The sequence below is a fragment of the Diceros bicornis genome, chromosome 36, assembly GCF_020826845.1.
Source record: "Diceros bicornis minor isolate mBicDic1 chromosome 36, mDicBic1.mat.cur, whole genome shotgun sequence".
Classification (NCBI taxonomy): Eukaryota; Metazoa; Chordata; class Mammalia; order Perissodactyla; family Rhinocerotidae; genus Diceros; species Diceros bicornis.
The window spans coordinates 626,283-645,846 of NC_080775.1; the positions used below are offsets into that span (position 1 = coordinate 626,283).

The 19,564-nt window shown below is 46.9% G+C and overlaps 1 protein-coding gene across 6 annotated transcripts in view; it reads right to left on the reverse strand.

Moving 5' to 3' along the window:
• Positions 1-19,564, reverse strand: part of DIP2C (disco interacting protein 2 homolog C) — a 443,076-nt gene that overhangs the window by 402,556 nt on the left and 20,956 nt on the right. The window lies entirely within an intron of this gene.

The window sequence follows — 19,564 nt, forward strand, 5'->3', positions numbered from 1 at the left end:
GTTCTGTTTTTGTTCGTTACGTGGACTTCCTTTGACGGGATGGGACAGACTGTGACGACCCCCCTTTCCTTGACCCTAGACCACTAGACTGAAGTGCGAGCGAGAGCGCACGACTTATTGGTAGAAATAAAGAAAGGGCGCTGGCAGACTTTTTGCACCTCTGAGTGGCCCTCCCTCAATGTGGGTTGGCCCCCTGAGGGGACGTTTAATCTAACTATTATCCTCGCGGTGAGGGCTATTGTTTTCCAGGAGAGACCGGGGTCCCATCCTGACCAACGACCATATATTACAGTGTGGCAGGATCTGGTGCAGAACCCACTCCCGTGGGTTAAGCCATGGGTAAAAGCAGAAAAACTAAGCCCCCGAGTCCTGGCGCTGCAGGATGCGGAGACACGGCAAAAATCGAAATCAACTCGAACAGCGGAGTCGGAGACCCCTTCGGCCCCCCCCCCCCCCCCCGGGGTCTACCCTGAGATTGACCCTCCTCCCGAATGGCCCCCTTTCTCGCCTCCCCTTTACCCCTCCCCCGCTCCAGGATCGCAATCAGGACGGAGGGCGACTGGCTCGGGTCCCTCCGCTGGAACCCGAAGCCGCCGCGGAGCCACTCCGGACGGGCCTGATACCACGGTGGCGCTCCCGCTAAGAGAGTATGGAGCTCCTGCGGGGCCCAACCAGCTGTCACCCCTCCAGTACTGGCCTTTCTCTTCCTCAGACCTGTATAACTGGAAAAATAACCATTCCCCCTTTTCAGAAAACCCCGCCGGATTAACCGCCCTGATAGAGTCCCTAATGTTTTCCCATCAGCCCACTTGGGATGACTGTCAACAGCTCTTACAGGCACTCTTCACCACGGAGGAGAGAGAAAGAATCACACAGGAAGCAAGAAAGAATATCCGAGGCACCAACGGGCAGCCGGCAACGATAGCTGAGGCGGAAGAAGGGTTTCCGCACAACCGACCCAACTGGGACTATAACACGGCTGAAGGTAGGGAGGCGCTGTCCGTTTATCGCCGGGCTCTAGTGGCGGGTCTCCAAGGGGCCGCAAGGCGGCCCACCAATTTGGCTAAGGTAAGAGAGATCCAGCAGGGGCCCACTGAACCTCCCTCCGTTTTCCTAGAACGATTGATGGAGGCTTACCGCAGGTATACGCCCTTCGACCCATCCTCGGAAGGGCAAAAGGCCTCTGTCATTATGGCCTTTATTGGACAGTCTGCCCCAGATATAAAAAGGAGATTACAAAGGCTAGAAGGGCTGCAGGACTACGACTTGCGGGATGTGGTAAAGGAGGCTGAAAAGGTGTATCATAAAAGAGAGAGTGAGGAGGAAAAGCGAGAGAGAGAGAGAAGGGAGGCTGAAGAGAGGGAAGATAAGAGAGATAGGAGACAAGAGAAGAAACTGACCAAAATACTGGCCGCAGTGATAAAGGCGACAGGGCCAGATCATAGGCAGTCAGGGAACCTGGGCAACGCCCCACGACCAGGCTCGCGCAGACGACAGCCCTAAGACAAGGACCAATGTGCCTATTGTAAGGAGAGAGGACACTGGGCAAGAGAATGCCTGGTTCCTTGCCGGTCTCCTTGGAACACCCCTCTCCTGCCTGTAAAAAAAGCCTGGAACTGCTGATTATAGGCCGGTCCAGGATTTGAGGGAAGTGAACAAGAGAGTGCAGGACTTACACCCTACTGTGCCAAACCCATATAGCCTACTCAGCTCCCTCCCCCCATCACGGAAATTGTATACTGTCCTGGACCTGAAAGATGCATTCTTCTGTCTGCGGCTGCACCCAAAGAGCCAATTACTTTTTGCTTTTGAGTGGCGCGACCCTGATATGGGGATCGCTGGACAACTGACTTGGACAAGACTGCCTCAAGGGTTTAAAAACTCCCCCACCCTGTTCGATGAGGCCCTCCACAGGGATTTGACTGACAATAGGGTTAAAAACCCTCAAGTGACTCTTTTACAGTATGTAGATGATCTACTGTTGGCGGCGGAAACCCCGGGAGACTGTGAGGAAGGAACCAAGCGCCTCCTGGCCGAGTTGGGTGAGTTGGGGTACCGGACGTCAAAGAAGAAGGCACAATTGTGCCAGGAGAAAGTAGTCTACTTAGGCTACACACTAAAAGACGGCCAAAAGTGGTTAACCGACGCCCGGAAAAAGACTGTGACTCAGATCCCGGCCCCAACCTCCGCTCGCCAGGTAAGGGAATTCCTGGGGACGGCCGGTTTCTGCCGGTTGTGGATCCCAGGGTTTGCTACCCTGGCTGCTCCACTGTACCCATTGACTAAGGAAAGTGGGAACTTTGTCTGGACTCTAGAGCACCAGAAGGCTTTTGAGACTCTAAAACGGGCATTATTAGAGGCACCCGCGTTGGCCCTACCAGATTTGACCAAGCCCTTCACCTTGTATGTAGATGAAAGAAAGGGAATCGCCCGGGGAGTCCTAACTCAAGCCCTTGGGCCCTGGAAGCGCCCAGTCGCATATCTATCAAAAAAACTGGATCCGGTAGCCAGTGGATGGCCTTCCTGCTTAAGGGCGATTGCCGCCACTGCCCAGCTGGTAAAAGATGCAGATAAGCTAACTCTGGGCCAACAGATAACCATAGTAGCCCCCCATGCCTTGGAGAGCATTATCAGACAGCCTCCAGATCGATGGATCTGACTAACGCCCGGATGACTCACTACCAAAGTCTGCTCCTAACTGAGAGAATTACCTTCGCCCCACCGGCCATCTTAAACCCGGCCACACTACTGCCCGAAGCAGATGATGAAGTACCTGTTCACCAATGCGGCGACATCTTAGCATCAGAAACGGGGACCCGACCCGATCTGCCAGATGAGCCATGGGCTGGAGCCCCTAATTGGTACACCGACGGCAGCAGCTTCATGGCAGAAGGTAAGAGGATGGCTGGGGCGGCTGTGGTAGACGGGAAAAAGACTCTGTGGGCAAGCCGCTTGCCGGAAGGGACTTCTGCACAAAAGGCTGAGCTTATCGCCCTGACACAGGCGTTAAGGTTAGCTGAAAATAAGACTGTGGCCCAGGTCATCAGAAAGGCACCGACCCCATAGCTCAAGGGAACCGCCTAGCCAAGCGGGCGGCACTAGGACCTATGGTCCTGGCTCTCCAGGGAGCTAAGGTCAGCAAAGCTGCCTCCGGTGGGGAACTAACTAAAAAAGAGAAAGTCCTTTCCGTTGCAGAAGGGCGAGAATATCTATCACATCTACACCGGCTAACCCACTTGAGCCCTCAGAAACTAATTGAAATTATCCAGGCCTCCCCGTACCAGGTACCAGATTTGAAAAAAACGGCTGAAGAAGTTTATAAAAATTGTAGAGCCTGCGCTCTCACAAACGCTGCAGTTTCCAAATGCAGCACGGGACACAGACTCCGGGGAAATAGGCCAGGAGCCTTTTGGGAGATAGACTTTACTGAAATCAGACCGGCCCGGTATGGAAATAAATATCTTCTAGTATTTGTAGATACCTTCTCGGGATGGGTAGAGGCTTTCCCCACCCGAAAAGAGACTGCCTCTGTAGTAGCCAAGAAGATATTGGAAGAAATCCTCCCGAGATTCGGGATCCCAAAGGTAATTGGATCTGACAACGGTCCTGCATTCGTTGCCCAGGTAAGTCAGGGACTGGCCAGTCAACTGGGGATCAATTGGAAATTACATTGTGCTTATAGACCCCAGAGTTCAGGCCAGGTAGAGAGGATGAATAGAACAATTAAAGAGACCCTAACTAAATTGTCTATGGAGACCGGCGATAGTGACTGGACAGCCCTCCTGCCCTTTGCCCTGTTCCGCGTCCGGAACACCCCACAGGGACCCTTAAAACTTACACCCTTTGAGATCCTCTATGGAACCCCTCCCCCTTTGGCACAAATAGGGATACATGACCCTGACATTGTACCTTCTATACCTTTGTCAGCCCGCTTGAAAGCACTCGAGGCTGTCAGGCGCGACATCTGGAACCAGCTAAAAGAGGCTTACCAGCCTGGTGATCTGCTCATACCGCACCAGTTCCAGGTTGGGGACTCTGTCCTTGTGAGACGACATCGGACGGGGTCGCTAGAACCACGTTGGAAGGGGCCCTACGTGGTGCTCCTCACTACACCCACAGCAGTCAAGGTGGACGGTATAACTTCTTGGGTTCACGCCACACACGTGAAGAAGGCACCCCAGAATGCAGCAGATCTTTGGAAGGTGGAAAAGACTGATAACCCTCTTAAGCTGCGTTTGCGTCGTGGGGACGGCAGACAGACCGTCCAATCCTAACCCCCACGCTCCTCAACTGCTCACGTGGCAAGTCGTCTCCCAGGTAGGAGATATAACCTGGTCAATCCAAAAAACTGCTTCCCCTTGGACATGGTGGCCAGACTTACACCCTGACCTTTGTAAACTGGCTATAGGAACCCCCGACTGGGATTTCATGGGTCGACGAGGGGGGGGCAAAACAAGCCGGAGGATGCCACTCCCCCCATCGCAAGGGTAAACTAAAGGCATACCCCTATTTTTGCGTGCTTGTGCAGTTAGTGCCTAGAATTTACTATCATACTGCCAATAGTTTCGAAGATGAGTTTGATCAGAAATCTATACTAAGGAAAAGAGAACCAGTATCCCTCACCCTAGCTGTGCTCCTGGGACTGGGAGTTGCCGCGGGCGTAGGAACCGGCACTGCAGCCTTAGTTGCAGGGGAGAGAGGATTAACTGCCCTGAGCAATGCTATAGATGAAGACCTCAGGACTTTAGAGCAGTCTATCTCTAAGCTAGAAGAGTCCCTCACCTCCCTGTCTGAAGTAGTGCTCCAGAATAGAAGGGGATTAGATCTGTTGTTTTTAAGGGAGGGAGGGCTTTGTGCAGCTCTTAAAGAAGACTGCTGTTTCTATGCAGATCACACAGGGGTAGTCCGAGACTCAATGCAAAAATTAAAGAAAAGATTAGACATGAGGCAGCAAAGCAGGGAGGCGCAACAAAGCTGGTTTGAATCCTGGTTCGCTAAGTCCCCCTGGGTGACGTCCTTACTATCCTCCCTAGCAGGGCCTTTGTTAATTCTTTTTCTACTTTTGGTTTTTGGACCGTGTGTTTTCAATAGAATTACTGCTTTCATAAGAAAAAGAGTCAATGCAGTGCATGCTATGATGCTCCAACGCCATTACCAAGCTCTCCCACGCCATGAGCCACTTAGTAGACACCGAAAACTAAGTTCTAAGATTAGAACTAGGGACAAAAGAAGAAGTGGGGAATGAAGGATGTAAATTATGTTAAAAATTTAATATGTTAACACCTTAAGGGGCAGTTGGGGCGAGTCTTCTATGAATAGAGTCTATCGATCCCAACTGACTCTGTTCGCGGAAGACTCACCCTAAACTGTTCAGAGAAAATTGAGAACAAGGGAGTGCTACAGAGGGATAAGTTTGGGAGGGTCGGGGTAGAGGGGGGCCAGATGGGGACATGTGTGTGCACCTTGATAGCTGTTTCGCGCCGTAGCAATTCGCGCCATAAAATGTAACTGTCTGAATGTTTTGAATTAACCAATCATGTAAAACCGCGCCAACCTTTTCCCGCTTTATGCTCCCAAATCCTATAAAAGAACTTGCCCCCTAAGGCTCGGGGTCGACCCCTCTGTCTCCTGCGAGAGACACGAGTCGACCCGGAGCTCCGTTCAATAAACCTCTTGCGTTTGCATCAAGTTCGGTCTTCTGTGTCTGTGGGCCCGCGTCATCCCGAGACCTGGTGAGTTGGGATTTCCCTCCCCTTCCCCTTGGGAATCCAACAGGAACCCGACCCAGTGGGCTCCTCAGAGTCCCTTCCCTGGAAATGTGGCTCAGAGCCACGACAGTGAGTTGTCTCCTCAGGTGAGTAGGGAACTGTCGGGCAGCCACCGGCCGCCAGCCTGCAGAGGCTCACACGCAGGGCACTGCAGCCAGGAGCTGGGTCTAGCAGGCCTCCTGCCTCAGAGCTCAGTGCGGTTCTGGCTCGGGTGCTCCGGAATAACCCTCCATCCTTATATGCTCACTTCTCTTTTGAGTCAGTTCCAGTGTCCTGCCTCTTGCCACCAGAATCCTCAGGGCTGCCAGCCTGCAGAGAGGACTCTGCTCAGCATTTCTACCTGTGCTCCACCTGCTCATGAAGGATGAAGCAAACCCCCCAACACCGGCAATGTGTGCTCGGGATCAAACCTGAAGCTGCAGGGCATCTTGTTCCAATGTTTATCTGTAGAGAAGCTCAAGGCAGCCCGGGGCCTGGGCGAGGACAGACACTGTTCTCGGATGGAGCTGTTCTCGGCTCTTTCTCTGCAGCCCCTTGTTCAGTGTCAGATCTAAGCACAATCAGCATGCTAGGGAGGGCCCCTCTCGCTCCTGTCTCCCTTCACCTCCTCTCTTCCTGGCCAATTCTTATCCCCTTCAATCTCAGCCAAACATCCAGAGCGTTCGCCTCTGCTCCCCAGGCTCTGGGCCTCAATCCTTGCACACACCGCCAGCCCCCTCCACCACCGGCATGGTGTCCTGTGTTAGTAATAATCAGTCTCCTCTACTAGATCAGGGACCATGTCTGTCTCTCATTTCTATCTCTGTGCAGTGGCACTCAGCCCCGAACCTCAGCCCAAGGGAATACACCCACAGAACTCTGTGGAATGACCGAATGATGGACTGAATAAATAAAAACGTTAAGTAAAAAACAGCAGGAGATAGAGTAGAATGTATGTGAAAGTTACAATTACACAATAAGTATTCATATGAAAGGTACTATGCAAAAAAAATAATAATCAGGTCTTTCTTTAACTTTGTTTCAATGCCTATCCAATAAAATACATTTTTAAAAAATATTTCCCCTAGGGGCTGGCCCCGTGGCATAGCGGTTAAGTGCTCGCACTCCGCTGCTGGCGGCCCAGGTTCGGATCCCAGGCGCACACCGATGCACCGCTTATCAAGCCATGCTGTGGCGGTCGTCCCACATAAAGTGGAGGAAGATGGGCACAGATGTTAGCCCAGGGCCAGTCTTCCTCAGCAAAAAGAGGAGGATTGGCATGGATGTTAGCTCAGGGCTGATCTTCCTCACAAAAACAAAAAAATATATATTTCCCCTAAAAGGTACATCTTTTATACTATAAGAACATAAGCCTCTGAAAGCAACTCTGAACATTTATTTAAATGAACTTACATCCTCGAAATTTTCCTTATCCTAAAATCTGGGGGTTTTCCAAATACCATCTTTGGCACCAAAAAAAGTCTCCCCATCAAAAGCTGCACTGGTCACATAGCTGCTAGACAAGTGAGACAGCCATCCCCACCCCCAGGTAATTTGTCCCCTTAGTGAAAGGGATTGGGTGCAGAATAACATGAAGAAAACTACATAAAGTATCTTTAGAACTCTTGGGGTATGAAATAAAAGAAAACATTAACACATTCCTGAGGAATATTACATTAATACTACTGAAATATACAATTAACACTAATGTCAACTTGGGATACTCATATCTTCTAAGAGCTGGCATAGTAAATAAAACGAACAAAATTCGAAAACCGCAACAGTCTCTATTTCAATAAGAATCACGTATGACACATCACCTACGGTAAAGACACATGCCGGCTGCTGCTCAAAACCCACTTTCTTCTCTGCGCGGACCCCACTGCCAGCCTCCTCGCCAGCAAGACTGAGCTCCAGGCAGGGCCACATGAGCTGTGCCCCCTCAGCCTGCCCGCAGACCCTCCCAACACGCCCGTCTCCTACCCCTCAGGAAAGCCACTGCCGAGGACAGCCGGGCTGCCACATTGGCCCATGCAGGATGCAGCCTCACACACCTCAGCCCAGCCCGAGACCTAGGACCCCCAACTTCTTTTGTGATTAAGAAACAAACTGTTATCGTTTGAAGCTGTTCCATGTTTACATCTACTTGGCACCACAGCCAGGCCGACCCACCAAATTTAACTTTAATCATTTGCTTTGAAAAATAAAATTGTATAAAAAAAACACATCAGCACCCCTTTCTACTCACTCCCAAACCCCATCCCACTTCCCAGCATGAACCACCGGATAAAGATTCTGTGCATCTTCTGCACATTTCCTACACTTACACAAGCACAAAACCCACACAGAGTTCATTTTGTTTTTTTTTTTAACAGAAATGGGATTATGGGAGACGATCCCTTTTTGTCTTGTTTCTTTACTTTCTTGGGAATTTTTCCAGGCCAGCAAATACAGATCCTGCTCTTTCTTTCTTAACAGCTCCAGCGTAGCCCATTACATGCTGCATTGTAACTTCCGTCCTGTTAAACTGTGAGCATTTCTCTAGGTGCCTCGAATCCTTGCTACGTAATAGAAGGTTATGGCCCCTGGAAGCCCCCTTGCTACAAGCTATGGCAACCCAGACCTCTTGGCTAAGCCAGGCAGCACTGAGATCCCTCTGTGCCCGGTACAGCCTAAACAGTGAGCAATGGTGGTGGTGTGAGGCATTATGTTGGTAATTTCTTAGAAAGAAGGGGAAAAAAAAAAGGCAGATATTGGATGTTATATTCACAACTTTCATGGCAAAAAGAAAACCTCGAGGGAACCAGATCATTCTTTATTGGATACCAGTCGCCTTTCCTAACAGATGTCCTTCCTTGCCCACTGGAGTGCCTTCGTCTGTCACTGGCATCTTGTGGATGGCAAGCAGCGTGGAGCCCAGAGAGGAAAGTCGAATGTCTCCATTATGCCCACGTGGGAGCATGAAGGAAGCTACCCAGGCCATCCTTGCCTCAACCTCAGACGGTAAAAGCAACTAGGATTGATTTATGGGCCAATCAAAACCCTGGCATAGGGGCTTTTCCAGCTGTGCTCACAATCACTCACTCATATTTTGTAGCCATGTTATTTTTTTGTTCTAATACAAATGATTAACCCCACTCTCCTGCTCAGAGTGTAGGCTGAATATCCAAAAACTGTTGCCATGAAACTTCAGTTCTGCTCTCGAGGGATGTCTCCCAGTGGTGGACTAGGAATATGGCTTCGGCATCTCTGATCAATACTAAATATCTCCAGATTTGAAATGTAAGTCCTTGATTGCAGGGCACCGAGAACCATCATTCATGTTTCCTCATATTTAAAACCACTGATTTCTTGTTAGAAGACAACATATTGATGTCTCAAGACTAAAATTTTCCCTGAACAATGTTGTTAAGATCCGAATGCTGCCTACTGAGCAATGCACATGACTTTTGTCACTTTGTGAAGCAGCAGCTGAACGAATACAGTTAATACATTTGGGGATGCATCACTGTAGTTTCTCCAACTTTATCCCAGACAGCTCCACCAGGACTGTGCTGGCCATTCGGTGCATTTGTTTACTAATAGGTAGGAGGCTAGGGCACAAAAAAATGAAAGAGATGAGGACAGAGTGCTGCCCTGAGGGGACAAAGGGGCGTCCATGTTGATGCAAATCCGAGACCTGAGTTCCCCGCCAACTCCAATGGGCCAATGGGTACGATGCAATCTCAAGCCACCTTGCCCAGGGCCTCCTTGAAAGAAAGAAAAAAGAGAGACAAAGGCCCTTGCTCTGTGACCCACTTCCCACTGGGAGACCCAAGGTCACCCAGCACCCTCTCCTCAGGTGTGCAAGGCCCTGAGCTCCCCTCCAGCCACGTGGGGCAACCATGCTCACAAAGGCTGTGTTCCAGACACTTGTTCCCCAGGAGCCCTTGGAACGGGGGAGCATTTTCCTACAGAACAAATGTCTCAGAGAGCAGTTAGGTTGAGCAGCAGTTCCGGCAGAAGACTTGGGAGTGGGAATGCTCAGGAGGACGAGGATTCAGGCTAGGGATGGTGTTTGTTTTGTGGAGAAGGAGACAGCATTAAGAGTCCATGTGACTAGACCACTGCCCTCAGCCACAGACAAAAATGCTGACAGGACAAACTCGAGGAAACATCAGCATTCCAACAGCAATGTCACCCTAAAAGGGCCTAAAAAGCCCTAATGGTTGAGAAAATCCACAATGTACTTGGCAAATAAATAATCCCTTTCAAGGTTCATTAATAAATCTTGATGTCCTAAGACATCAGTCCTCCCAGGCCAAGGCCTGGCCTCCCTTTGCACAAACGCCTGTATTTCCACAGGAAATTTCCCAGGAGTTGCTCCTGGGAAGACAGGCTTTTTCAAGAGTACTATTTTGGCTGTATACACAGTTTTTCAAGGAACATGCTTTGAGAAACATGTTATCAGACCATCGTGAGCCTTATGTATGAATCTCCCTACTAACTAGTTAATTAACAGTCCTGGCCAATAGAAAAGTGAAGTAATGTAAAATATGCAAGCACCATCTTAACCAAGATAAGAGGAAAGAAACTACGTTAAACAATTACTTTACTGGGGAGGGACTAAGTTTGGGATGTTGAGCTCTTGACTGAAGTACATCCCTGAAGCCAAAGGCCTCTCAGAAATTTGAAGTAGCCTCAGCAACTCTCTTTCCTGATCCTTCCTCATTCCAGGCCCCATGCAAAAACCAGCAGCAGGGCTTCCCACAAAGACAGCTGCGCTGGGACAGGAGAAAGAAATCCAAACCATAAAGAAATCCAAAATCAGCAAGCATATTCTGAGTGCCTAGAACTGCCCTGGACACCAGACACGATGCAATGGGAAGAGGTGCAAGTCCTGCCTTCTAGGGATTTCAAGTCTTGCATGCATCAAGATCTAAATTGCATAATGACAATTAAGAGTGCAAGTCAAGGACATTCTGTTACCTGGAGCATCTCAATCAGAGAGAACTTAAGGGACAAGTGGGATTCAAGGCAAAGTTTATCCATTCCCCTTTGGAGCCAGGTAAGGGGCTGACAACTTTAAGTTTTATATAAGTTAATGTTTTATATTAACTGTGTCACAATTCTGATTCTTGAGCTTGCTGGAGTAATCATCTATTACAAATTAAAACAAGAGTCATAATTCTATCACTAAAGTTTCCTGATTTAGATATGTTAAGGGAATATTTCTTTGGATAAAAGAAAGTCTTCCACTGCGATGGGGACTTAGAGGACCCTTAATGATCAACAACTAGATAAATTGTTCACAGCAAGGCCAGCAACTCAAAAAGGACACTCCAAATTGTTCTTTGACTTTAACTCTTTTTTTTTTTTAAGATTTTATTTATTTATTTTTTCCCCCAAAGCCCCAGTAGATAGTCGCATGTCATAGCTACACATCCTTCTAGTTGCTGTATGTGGGACTCAGCCTCAGGATGGACGGAGAAGTGGTGCCTTGGTGCGCGCCCGGGATCCGAACCCGGGCCGCCAGCATCGGAGCGCGCGCACTTAACCAACAAGCCACGGGGCCGGCCCTGACTTTAACTCTTAAGCCTGAAAAACCACAGTTCTCTTTGTAAAGGGCTTCAGAAAGGATAAAACTAGACAAGGTTCAGAGGAGATGCTCCAACACTCTTACCTGGAAAGGATCCCTCTGCTATGGTGTCTGGGCTAGCAGATACCCTGAACACAGGCCTCTTTGGACAGGGACATGGGCGGCTAACTGCAACCTCATGTGCACTTCTCAGAATCACCTACCACTGGCTGTCCCACTCACTCTCTCCCCAAGGAGGGCTCCAGCCAAGGTTGGGTAAAAAAGGAGGCCCATGGCCATGGGACAAGCCAGGGACAACGGCGGCCCTGACAGTGGTCTGGGGGAACCTGCTTCACAGCCCCAACAGCAAACAGAGCAGAGTGCCTCCTCTTCAGACGTCGCCTTGCATGCTCACTCTCCACAGCTGCAGTCTAGATGGAATGCTAATCGGTGCTTTTCTGACAACTAAGGGTTTCTCTAAAAAGACTGCCAGATGAAAGAAGGGAGAAAAGATAGAAAAATCAGAAGTCCTTTCCACAGCCAGTCCAACAGGTAAAATCACTCATAGCACAAAACATCCGAGGGCCCTGGCATTTTGAGCAACAGTGGGCTTTCCCCAATAAGTTTCTATTTTTGTTGAAATGAAACCCCGGTTCATGAAAAGGCTCTGATTTTCCATGTTATATGGTATGCATAGTGTGCCTTTTTCGAAAGATGGAAAGTACTTTTAGAGAAGTATTTAGAATAGTAACAGTAGCTAAAATGCCTTGAGCATTTGACATGACTACACAAAATATCCTATTTCATACCACACAGAATGCACAGACTGCACTGCTACACAGAATACTAGCAAATAAACAGGGACCAACAAATGATCCCCGAGAAGTAAATAAATGGCACTAGAAATAGAGAAAACAATCTTTTCACCTCTTATCTCTCAGTCTTGAGTCTCACAGTAAACCAAAGAAATACCAAGGGTGGGAAATTCAATGCTACTCTATACAACGCTATGCTATGCTATACTACTCTATATGATTCTATACTATAAAATGCTATGCTATGCTATACTACTCTATACTATTCTATACAATGCTGTACTACTTTATACTATTCTATACTATACAATGCTGTGCTATGCTATTCTATACTATACACTGCCCTACTCTACTATAGTATGCTGTAGGATAGCCAGTTAGACTTTCGTAATCTCTTTTCTAAACTTTTCTCACGTACAATATTCATATCTGATGCTTAAACAGTAACATTTTTAAAAATAATGTGTATTATTATGTAAATACACATTTCACTATAATCAGTGCCATTACCTAGCTCATATAATTAACTATTTCTTACAGGTGAGCTTCTATAGGCTTTTTTATGAGTCTTTTGCAGTCTCTGGTTACCTAGTAAAGAAGAGAGTAAGGCCTGCAGTAGGATCCTAGAAAACAGCATCAACACAGAATCATCATTGTGCACACCCAGTGGCCCCCGTGTCGAGATGGTCAGTGGACAACAGGCATTAAGCACACACTGGACGCCAGAATGGCAAATAAAGCAAAAGCGAAAATCTGTCCTAAAGAGACGAAGGAGAAATCAGCAGCAGTAGGGGCCACTAACAACTGCTGCTTTAAGAAGGGAGGGGTCAGGTTTTCACATTGGCCATGTGGAGAGGAAGACTGACCTCCCATTGGTCTTTAAGGGATGCAAATGCTTCCGGCTTATAGAGAGAAAAGTAAACTGGATCTGACAGCTCTGGCCAAAGTCGACAGGAGAATGAGGAAGAAACGGAGACCCTGGTGTCATTGAATCAGTGTAGTGTCGGTGACACTTCAAGTCCTACGAAAGTTCACACAGCACATTTATTACCAGAAATACTAAGCGTTAACCAGTCCTCCCTGGCAATACCACCCTTATCCCCCTTGTACTTTTTTTTTTTTTTTTAAAGATGAGGGGCTTTGGAGCTTGTCCCCCTACGTTTCAGGGCCCTTTGCTGCTGTATTTTTTTTTTTTTTTTTTTAACAAGGAAAGATTCACCCTGAGCTAACATCTGTTGCCAATCTTCCTCTTTTTTTTTTTCTTTTCCTCCCAAAGCCCCGGTGCATGGCTGTATATCCTCGTTGTAAGTCCTTCTGGTTCTTCTACGTGAGCTGCCCCCATAGCATGGCAACTGACAGACAGGTGGTATGGTTCCATGACCGTGAAACACACCCGGGCCGCCGAAGTGGTGAGAGCGCCAAGCTTTAACCACTAGGCCATCAGGGCTGGCTCAACTCCCTTCTAATTTGAGCAGCATCTTCTATCCTGTGTCCAGGAAATCGTCCACAAAGGTTGTAACAAGGAGACCCTGATGTTATTTTTATTACGGATGTCTGTGACATCTCTGCACCCGTTGTTAAAACATATTAAATCCCACAACATACATGGGATATATATTATATATAATATATTTTATATACTTTCAGGCACTTCCACCTAATGGCTGGGCCATTTACAACCGTTATCCCTCCCTGAGAGGAAATCTGAAGGACCACGGGAAATAAATGGCACTAGAAATAGAGAAAATAATCTTTTCACCCTCCTCTCTCAGTCTTGCGTCTCAGAGTAAACCAAAGAAATACCAAGGGTGAGAGATGCGATTCACAAACCAAATACGTGCACATGCGCGCACACACTCACACACAACACACGTACACACAAACATGCATTTGCACAAACACATGTATGCACACATATACACAGAAATGCACATTTGCACACATATACGCAATCATACACATTTACACACATATACACACATTCACATATGCACACACTCAGAGGAGGCCCAATCATTCAAATCTATAAAAAGTGGCACATCCCCCTGAAATACACCTTCTTGAAGTTAATGAGCCCACTTTGCTGTACATTTCTCGATTTCAGATGATTAGTCCTCACCAAGACCCTCTCCTCTATGGGGTTCTCAAACTTGAAATGAGCTATTTCTGCTGATATAGTCAGGCAGCAAAGATGTATTTTGACCTCAGACTGAATGTGCTCGTTCTCTTAGTTACTCCTGGTAACCACAATTATGTAAAAAGTGCTGTGTAATGTGGTGCCACTTCTTCAATGTGGCTTCCTGGGATCTGACCCACTTATGTTTTTCTAAGTGATTTCCTTCTGACTAAAATCATAAGAAAATTCCTTATCCTCCTGCACTCTCTTTCATGCTCTTTTACTCCCCTTTCAAAATTTCAGAAACTAAATCGCAGTTGTCAAAACTGAAGGCAAAGAAATAGTCTTCAGAAATAATACCATAGCAGAAAGAACCAGAGAGAGGGGGCAATGTTCTTTTTGGAAATATACAAAACAAAGTCCAGAGGCCTGAGTGCCTTCTTAAGTCAGAAACGCACAGATGCAATCAGGAACATTATTCATCCCAGCTCAGTCCTCTGTGTCTAAAATGAAGATTCTATTTCCTACGCTCCTATTTCATGAAGTTGCAGTGAAGGAAAACGAAAGACAGAGTCATAGACAAGAGAAAGAGAAAGCAGGATAATTTTCTAAACGTGCACATCTGCTCTACAAGGGACGTGAGGACATTAAAGCTCATATGAGATAGAGCTATAAAGACACTCAAGAGCCTTCAGACTTACAAAGAAAACCACATTCTCACAGCGTCACAAGTTAGGGGTTCTACAGACACTAAGTACAGCCAGCACAGTAAGGTTTCAAAGCAGGTGCTCAAAACATCACCTATGCCGTGTGGCCACGAGCTCCCACAACTCGATTTCTAGGAATCTAATTTTAAACACCTTTACAGCTAACATATCACAAAGATGTAGTTCCAAATGCTGTAACCCAAGTGCTAAAAAACACCTAACCAAAAATAAAAGTGGCATTTCAGACAAAACTCTAGAAGCAGAAGAACACAAGTTATACCCCTCAAGTTCTTCAAAACCTTTCTTTTCTCTTTCTTCAACTACACTCACCCCCAACATCCACATAACAATGATGATGATAATGATCATAGTCATAATAATTAAATAACTTGGCAAAGATTCCAAGGTTTTTCTCCTCAATGAGGACCTACTGTCTGCATTGCAAAAATTCTGTTTCTCCCTTTAACACAGCCCTCCCAGCCCAGGGCTCCCCCCTTGCCCTCCAGGGGCTCAAGTGTCCCCTACAGAGGGTCAGCTCTCTCCCCTCCCAAACGACCAGTTGTATATCTTCTTCATTTTTCATTTGAATCACTGTGTGAGTTTGAGGCTAGCTTTGTAGATGTGACTGCTAACTCACATTTATTTATTACCAGAGAGGAAAAGACATATAAGACTGAGAAAGGCAGAAGCTAAATGCAGACAAGCCGTGAAAGCAAGGTGCATTTTGCTCCCCACTGCACGTTGCTAGCTTAGCACCTCAGGTATAAGTCACCATTCACTCACTATATACGTAAGAAATGGAATTAGACAACTTAGGAACTACACATTCCAAACTGAAACTCTGAGAATCTCCCAACTGCAGGTCCCTCCTTCCCAATGGCAGGGTAGTGGTGAGCAGGCCTGCACTTAACCCCGAGAGACGCCGTGGGGCTCACGACGCTTGCTGAGGCTGTTCTGTAGACTTCCACAAAAGGTACACTGAGAGTTAGTCGTCCATAATAAACCAGAACCAAAGTACACAGCGTTCTGAAAAGCACAAGGCACACTCTGGCTTGAAGGGCCCTTGGGAACTGCCTTTGTTCTGTATGGAGTGGATTACTCTGCAAACCTGGAATAATAGATAACCAGTTCACAGATACAGACAAGGAAAGACTGTGTCCATCTGCAAAGACCTGGCTCCCCTGGTCCCCCCTTCTTCCACCCACTCCGGCCTCTCCCTCTACTGGTTCCCTCCTTGTCTGCAGGCTTGCCAGCCCTCCCCACACTAGCTGTCTTCCCCCATGGCACCTCACTAAGGGAAGGGACACCCTTTGGAAGTGTCATCACCTTCGGCCCTCACCCTCCCAACCTGACTGCTGTTCTCAGGTGCCAGCAGCCTCCCAGGCCTCAAGTGGAATGCCCTTGCTGAGTCCTTGCCCTCCTGATTTTCAGAAACATCTGGAACTCTCTTCTGGAAAAATCTCTCTTCTCTGGGCTCCGATGAGCTGCACCTTCCAAGTCTTCCCTTAACCCTAAGCTGGGACCTTTTCCCACTCTTCTGACTCTTCTTCCCAAACGTCTAAACGTGCCCTTTCCTTTGGCCTCCTCACTTTCTACCTGTAGGTCCTAGTCCACTCTGGCCAGTCAGCTGCACTTCTGTGAAGACGACTCCCAAATCCACTCCAGTCCAGATGTCTTCCTCAAGCATCACTCTCAGCTCACATGCTGTCCAGAAGCATCTCAAAGTCGTGTCTGAAATGAACTCGTCATCCTCCTCCCAGACTTGCTCCTCATTTCCAACAAATGCCACCACTTACCTTAGCTACCCAGCCTCAAAACCCCCACCTGTTTCTCCACTTTTCTCCCCTAATTCAGTCATTAAGTCCTGTCAGTTCACTTGTTTTCTCCACCCCTTGTTCCTCCTTTCCTCCCTCCCACCAGCCAGTTCAGGCCTTCAGCACCCTATGCCGCACTAGGGAATGACCCCTGAGCTTGTCTCTACCTCTCCTGGCCCCACGGCACACTATCCAGCAGAAGCACAGGCTAGAACACCTCATGATTCCCTCCAAAAACCCCTCGTGGCTCCCTAATATCCGGATAGTTGATGACTTCCACATTCTGGCCTCAGCTATGCTCATACACATTTTATCTCCCACAGAGGTTGTGTCATACCTGCAATCATTCCTAGGCCCCCAGTTCCTTCTACAGGCACTGTAGGGAATATCTACATACTTTTACATTTTAAGTGAATGTCCATTCTTTAAAAAATCTTTCCTGATAATTTTCTGACATTGCCAGAAAAAGTGAACAGCTGCAAAACAAGAGCTTAGGACTAGCAGCGTGAAGAGTTCATCCTGACGAGTGGCTGCCTCCCGCATGAGCAGCACCCCCATTCCTTCCCTGCAGCAGGATCACTGATGCCACAGCCTCGAATTCTCCCACTCGTGGCCCCACCTGCTCTGTCTCACCAGCTGAGATGCACGCTGATCACGAAACAGGTGTGTTTGTTCCTAAATCTGTTTGCGCCAGTTGTACCTGCTAAAGATTACTTAAACCAATAAAATACGACTCCAAAAAGAGTAACTGATTCCATGAAAAGTGGAGTGTTTTCACAAAGACTTGATATAGGAAATTTTTTTTTAAATAAAAATTTTTGTTTGCCTTCAAATGAGGTGTGGACAAAACAATGATAAAACATTAGGGGAAATAATAAATATTTTAAGTCTAAGACTCTAAACTGAGATTGTCTCTCAAGCATTTGCTTGTTCTCTTCTAGAGAAATCAAAACCAGCAGTAAGACACTATGTCATGGCTATGGGTTAGGCCAAAAAGTTGCCATAGCCCAAAATCAGAGAACCATACTCTGAGAAGATGGTTCAGCCCAACATGAGAAGACTGAGGAGCGTCCATGTCTATAGTTTGAGGTAAGGAATCAAGATACCATCTTTATGATTCCTAGCTCGGACCTCTTCAGTTAACTGAACATAGTGATTCCAATCACATCAGACAAAGGAGTTTCTACTGTCTAGGAAACATTTTTAAATATCTTGGACCCTATCAGGGCAGATGGTGAACACGACTAAACAGCACAGATCTCCAAGGGGCAAGTATGGTCTGGATGGGGAGGGGACGCTGGGACAACCCTCTTACTGCACTGGGCATGGGCTGAGTTTTGTCGTAATTCTACGTCCAGCTTTTGAATCCCAGCTTAAGGAAATTCTGGAAAATTTGGATATGGTAAAAGAAAGCAACTAAATTGGTAAGTGAATAGAAAAGCCTGAAAGGAAGGCTTTAACAGACCAGAACCGGTTCAGGGGTGCGAAGGCCAAAGGCAATATAGTAACCACTTTCAAGGCCGTTACAAAGGGGCTGGTGTCCAACACCCTCCACTCCCTGAAGTGAAGAACAAAACTAGAAAACATCTCCCTAACTAAAAGGTTTTTGGGGTGGGTCAGAGATTCTTTACAAAGGGATCTCGGAATCTCCCTCCCTAGAATTCTCTTCATGGAACATAGAAATCTCCACAGCCCTGCCTCCTGGGCAGCAGGAATATCAGAGTGCCTTCTAAAACACAGATGGCAGAAGCATTTTAGCACATATGCCACATAGCTACGCAAACACCTCAGTATCCATGCATCAAATAGCTGTCATTTCTGTAAAATAAAGACGTACACAAATTTAAGCCTGAACAGGTTGAGATGTACATGCCAAGAGGAGGCCTGTCTACCCAAACATCGATATTCAACTGTTTCAGTCACACAACTAGATTTTCAAAAATTAGAAACAGCTATTAATCAAGTAATGCAAACCTACATGTCTCCCCATGCCATGGAAAGCAGTGATTCTCCACTGGGAGCAGTTTTGCTAGGAGTGAGGGTGCTAATGGTATCTGTGGGTAGAAGCAGTGATGATCCTAAACGTTTTATGACGCATAGGACAGCCCCCCACCACAAAGGATTCTTGGGCCCAAAATGTCAATAGTGCAGAGGCTGAGAAACCTCATATAAAGGATTGTTTCTTTTTTTCCTCCCAACTTTGAAGTATAATTGACAAACATAATTGTATATATTTAAAGTGTGCAACGTGATGATTTGTTATCATATACATTGTGGAATGATTACCAGGATCAAGATAATTAACACATCCATTATCTCACATAGCTAACTCTGGTTTGTTTGGGGTTTTTTTGTGGTGAGAATGCTCAAGATCTACTTAGCAACTTCCAAGTATATAATAACAAATTACTAAGTATAGTCACCATGCTGTGCATTAGATCCTTATTCATCTTATAACTGGAAGTTTGTACCCTTTGACCCCTCTCCTAGCCCCAAGCAACTTACCTTTCTAGTCTCCATTTCTATAAAATTGGATTTTTTTTTTTTAAGATTCCACATATAAGTGATACCATATAATATCTGTCTCTGTCTGGCTTACTTCATTTAGCATAATGCCCTCTAAGTCTATCCATGTTGTTGTAAATGGCAGGCTTTCCTTTTTTATGGATGAATAATATTCCAGTCTATATACACCACATCTTCTTTATCCATTCATCTGTCCATGGACACTTAGGTTGTTTCCATCTACTGTAAATAAGGCTGCCATTAACATGGACGTACAGATATCTTTTCAATATCCTGTTTTCA